This window comes from Drosophila elegans, unplaced genomic scaffold (assembly GCF_018152505.1).
Source record: "Drosophila elegans isolate 14027-0461.03 unplaced genomic scaffold, ASM1815250v1 contig_814, whole genome shotgun sequence".
Lineage (NCBI taxonomy): Eukaryota > Metazoa > Arthropoda > Insecta > Diptera > Drosophilidae > Drosophila > Drosophila elegans.
Genome location: NW_024546167.1, coordinates 10,766,856 through 10,772,350, shown reverse-complemented (window position 1 = coordinate 10,772,350; position 5,495 = coordinate 10,766,856). Strand labels below are relative to the sequence as shown.

The window sequence follows — 5,495 nt, the reverse complement described above, 5'->3', positions numbered from 1 at the left end:
CACATCCTCCTGTCATTCAGCGCCATTGTCGTTGTCACTTCCATCATTGTCAGCCCTGCCGCTTGATTTTGTCATTGTCATGGCGCGTTTGTTTTGCTTCGAGACGGTAGTCGGTAGTCGGTAGCATCGCCTCGCCAGCTCTCTAGCTCACCAGCATCGCCAGATCAACATCAATTTATTAGTTTTATTTTCTTCGCGGCATCGGGCATTTATAATCAAGCATTTTTTGTTCCTTTTCGGTTGCCTGGGATTTTTGTTGTGTCACTTCCGCTGAAGACATTTGTCGTCAGCACGAGCGACAGGTTCGGGCCTCATCGCTGGTACACCGAGAGAAATGAACACCTGGTTGGATAGCATTTTCGATGATATTTATAGATGTGCAGAATTTTTCAACTCAGTATTAGTGTTTGAGTTCGTATAATTATTTTGGTATTTTTTATTTCCATAAAAACGAAAAATTAATAAATAAATAACTAATAATTAATTATAATTAATAATTGTTAAATAATTAACTAATTAATAATGTTATATATTGGTCTTTTTGGAACCCTACATTGTTAACCTTGACTTGAATTCTTTCAAGAATTTTTTTATTTCGTTTTCTCGTCCTCATGATTATTTTAAAGTGGGTTTCAAACTGATTAAATACATGGAATTTGGCATTTCACTTACAGTAGTTCTCAAATTGTAGTTTTATGTTCAATTCCGATTTTGTATGACCTGAACAATATTTTTTAATTTTCCCCTGTGTACTCACCCTCCTTGTGAAGGAACTACCTGCTGCGCGGCGATGATGGCGACCGAAGTTTGATGAGTCTATTATCAGACTCGGCCGGACGGTTGTGTCAGCATTTATGGGCTCCGTCTCTCTTGTTTGAATAATTGGACATTACGCGGCTCGACGTTCCGAAAGGAGCCCTAAATAGCAATTAGGCCGCAGTAATTTGAGCTGAGAAACGGAAGTTGTCATGATAATTGGAATTAGTTTCTATAGGCCATGGCTGGGTAATTGAAAGAAGCGGGAAGCACCTAACAAAATATAGATGGAGCCCAGTGCTTCGGGGAAATGAGTTGGCAGAGTTTTCTGGCCCTCCTAATGATCGTACTTACCTATGAGAGACCAAGCTGTTTGTTTGAATGTTTCCGAAATAGTAGTCAATTGCCCTTGCAATTAATGGGAAAGTATTTGATGATGACTTTTTAATACTTTAATTGTGATTTGTGTGAGTATTGGATTCTAACACTTTAAAATTTTTAAATTTAAAAAAGACTGAATGTGAGAGCATCTAAATTGTTGAAAAATAAATATATTTTTACAAAGTCTAGCAGTCGTTGTTTTTAATGAATCTTAATTTAGAATTTGTGTGCCACAAGTTCCTGGTTATTTTGTAATCATAATAAACCATTTTGAAGCTGAAAGTCTAATTATTTTTAGAGTCATTCCAAATTTGAATCGTTTTCCTAAATAGATGGCCTTTCTTTTCTCGCACAACCAGCAAGAGGTATCCCTTAATCTCTTCCTGAGCAATCTGCGAGGGAAATAAGATGAATTGCGATTACTTTCCCAGTCCTCTAACTGAGCTCAGTTGAGACAACACCCAACTGCATTGCAGACAGTCGGGCCATCAGTCAGTCAGTCAGCCAGACCGTTCAGACCCCCGGCACGTCCGTCATTCAGTCAGTCAGTTTGTCATGCCTTCAAGGCAGGAGCCATTTGCTGTTGTTGCTGCTGCTGCTGTTGCTGTTGTTGCTCCTGTCCTCTCCGTGTACACTGTCAACGGTTGAGTGTGTGCGAAAGCTTTGAATTTATATGCCAGTGTCAGTTGTCAATCACATTTGCAAACTGTCACACATGCGAGCGGAGCAGAGTGGAGCGGGCAAACGCCAACTGGCAAGCTGGCAAACTGGCAAACCGAGCGAGTGAGCACAGGAAGCGGCACAGCGGCAACATATTAATCTTTGCCAACAAGAAGGATACCCACATGGTCGTGGGGCGTTGCCTCGGAAACAGGAAGAAGAAAGGCGGCGAAAAGCGCCAGACGTTGACAGGCATAAGTAATGCAAAAAAATTACTTTATAATGGAGTGCGAAAATGAAAATTGCTTTGGCCAAAAAAGAAAAAGATACAAAAAAAAAAAAAACACCACTAAAAGGGGAGGGAGAACGTCGAGGGCTTGACAACCGCAACGTTGCTTTTTCCATGATTGCTACAAGCAATTTGAGGTAAGATAATCATGGGCCATGGACCCACAAAAGATTTCGCACACTCTCATTTCATATGCATGGCCATGGACACGAACGATGGCAACATGTTGCTGCTGGGTCGCTTATGTTGCTGTTGCTGTTGCTGCTGCTGCTGCTGCTGCTGCTGCTGCCGCTGGCGTTGACTGTCGGGAGCAATACTTTGTCGCTATTCTGACTGCCGACTGTCAACTGTTTTTCAGTATGCGAGGATTTCAAATGCGATGCGCTGACACCTCGCCGCACACAGCAGCAACACCAAGGCGCACAACAACAGCAACACTGGGCGATTGCAAATGCGACATGGGCCCCGCCCACGTGTCGCCCACACAGCTGACAGTCTTCTGACAGTTTTTGTTGTTCACGCGAGTAATTCATTTTATGCTGCCGCTGCAAGGAGCAGCAACTCCCCTTTTGCTGCTGCTGCTGTTGCTGCTGTAGTTGCTGCTGCTGTCACCTCGTTGCTTCATTTCACATCACAAAAATGCCAAGCAAAGCGACGCCCGTTGACATGTGAGAGACGACAGCACTGCCAGGACATCCAGAGGGAAGCCCCTGAAACGTCCCTGTGACAAGTGACAGTTAAGTTGATGTTGCTGCTGTTGCTGTTGCTGCTGCTGCTGCTGCTCCTCAGCAACGTAATTCATTTTGCATGTGCGTGCAACATTTTCAAGCGTATTTATTACGTAAATTAACAACAAATACAACAAGGATGTTGATGAGGACAACTCCAACTACAACGACGACAGCAGGATGTTCATGACGTAGCGGAAATAAATTTTGCGTGAACAATACAAAGCGTTACACTGCAAGTTGGCCAAGTTGTAAACGCCCCAAGGAGAGATAGTGAGGGCAGCAGGGAGAGCTGGCGAAATTAATGACAGGCCAAAGGAGCGAGGGACGGCGAAGGAGAAGGAGAAGGAGGACCAGCCACGCACACATGCTAATGAGCCGTCATGGGCGGGGTCGAAAGAGGGGTTCGAGGGGCTCGGCGCCGACAGGAAGTGACTGTCAGCTGAACGAAAGGAACGCAAAGTAGCGGAGTTGCGCAAGAAGCGCCCAAGTGGCCGAGAAATGGTCGAAGAAGGCCATGAAGGACTAAAAATAAAAAGGTGAGATGGGCATAGTTGGGAACTTTTGAGATCTTACAGTTTTGGTATTGCAAATATAAGTTAAAGATATATAAATAAATATAATATTTAAATAAGCAAAGTTAGGAATAAGACTAAGATATAAGACTATTTTTTTTTATGACGAACATTAAAATTTAATTTCAAGCCTTAGAGCGTGAACCATTTTAATTGCTATAGTTTTAAAACTCATATAAACTCAATTAAACACGACTTTGATCGCATACCGTTTAAGCTATTTATTGCACTTATATTTTCTACTTTCCACACAACTAAGCCATAGAAAATATTAAGAACCACATTAATCATTGGAAAACAACGTTTTATAGCCCAACCTCGTCCGCTAAAAATCTTAAAAGCCCGACAGCCAACTAAATGTACTATCAGCCAAGAGCTAGGAAAATACATTCAGTAAATGTATCAATTTACATGAAGCAACACTTAATTTGAAAATTATATGCAAAAGGAAGTGCAATAAATTTATAGCCATGTCGGCGAATCAAGAGAGAAACAGTGCGGCGGAGCTGGAGTTGGGGATGCAGACTGGTCATAAACTTGTTTACCAATTGCTACCAAGCGAACCAGACCAAGACCATCAAGAGATGGAGTTGGAGATGGAGAAGGAGACGGAGATCTGACCACGGCCAGAGTGCCTCGTAAATGTTTCTATCAACTTGAAAGGCTCCTCGTAAAATTTGTGAAATGTGACCATATCGAATGCGTCCGTTTCAAGCCGACGACGCGATCCGTTTAATGTTACGCAAATTTATGTGATTTCCCCTACACAACATTAATTGATTACCGGCCGAGTGTTGGGGAAATGGAAGTTGGCGAACGGGGTAAATCTTCATCTGTCTGTTAATTGATTGGCAGATCTGTTGGTAGCTTGAAGGTGGCTATTGAATTTAAAATGATGAGCAGCAAAAACTTGATTGTGTAACAAGTTTTTGTAATTTTCATAGTTGATCATCATAGGAAAATATGACATATTGGATTCGCAAATAAGAATAATATAAACACGATTTGTTCTGTTGTATTTCTTGTTTATCCTTTGGAAGATATTAAAATATACAAAAATTTTGTTCTGTATTTGTTCAATATTTTAAAATACCCCTTTTATACTTAAGCTATTAAAGGTAAATCAATGTTTGATTGATTGAACCGTCATGTGGAATATAATCATGCCAATTTTCTTGTGATTTTATTCAAGGCTGAGACCCCTGACCTGGCCAGCTCAATTTTCCCCCCCAAAAAGGGCAATTGCTGCCCATTCTTTGGCTAACCGCAAACAATTTTGGGGTAAAATGATTTCCCCTAGTCTGACATTTTACCTGAGGTATAAAATATGCCTTTTCATAGGATATTTAGCCGTCTGTCCTGTCCTGGCTGCCTTGCCCTGCTCTGCGGTTGTCCTTTTTGCCTTTTGCCTCGTTGCGCTGCGTTGCCGGCCGCCCTGTCATCGTTACTGTCTGCTTTCGGCAGGGATTTGTAATATTATGCTGTCAGGTCGAACATGCCCACTGACAGTTGCCAACTGTCTGCCGGTTCCAGCTCGCTTCAGTTCAGATAGAGAGAGAGCCGGGTCCGCTTGACTTGAGTGTGTAAGCCGACAGTGGGTTACACCCCGATTGCGATTCCAGGTCCGGATCCACAGGAATCGACTGACTGTCGGGCTGCCAATTACACTTTTTGACGCCGAGCACGATGGCTTGGGCTTCGGTTTGGGATTGGGGTTAAGACTGGCCAAGGGGCGTCGACATCATCCCGACTGACTTTCGGTTTGATGCTAACAAATAATGACACGGCAATTTGCAGATTTCACAGCATGCCTCATAGAGAGACGGCATGCACGAGCGTGAGTACGAGTATCTACGTGTCCACCACTTGAGCCCACCAGTCGAGTTAACAAAGTCAATTCAAACTTTGTTTAGCTGCTGGGCGTAGTCACTTCTCCCAGCTTCAGCTTCAGCTCCACTTCTACTTCTACTTCCACTCTCAGTTCCAATTCCACTTCCAGCTGCTATCAGTGACAACTCCAAGGTGGTTGATGCTTTGTCTGCCCTCGCTGTCAGTGCTGCCAATTGTAGATTACCTTGAATAAGCCACAAATTACATTTAGTTTTG

The 5,495-nt window shown here is 42.9% G+C and overlaps 1 long non-coding RNA gene across 1 annotated transcript; it reads right to left on the bottom strand.

Moving 5' to 3' along the window:
- Positions 1-4,869, bottom strand: LOC121467869. Its single transcript, XR_005977889.1, has 3 exons — positions 4,703-4,869; positions 758-949; positions 1-342 (listed from the first exon to the last, which is right to left on the bottom strand). It is a non-coding gene; the product is annotated as an uncharacterized LOC121467869 (long non-coding RNA).
- Between the last annotated feature and the right edge of the window lie 626 nt (positions 4,870-5,495).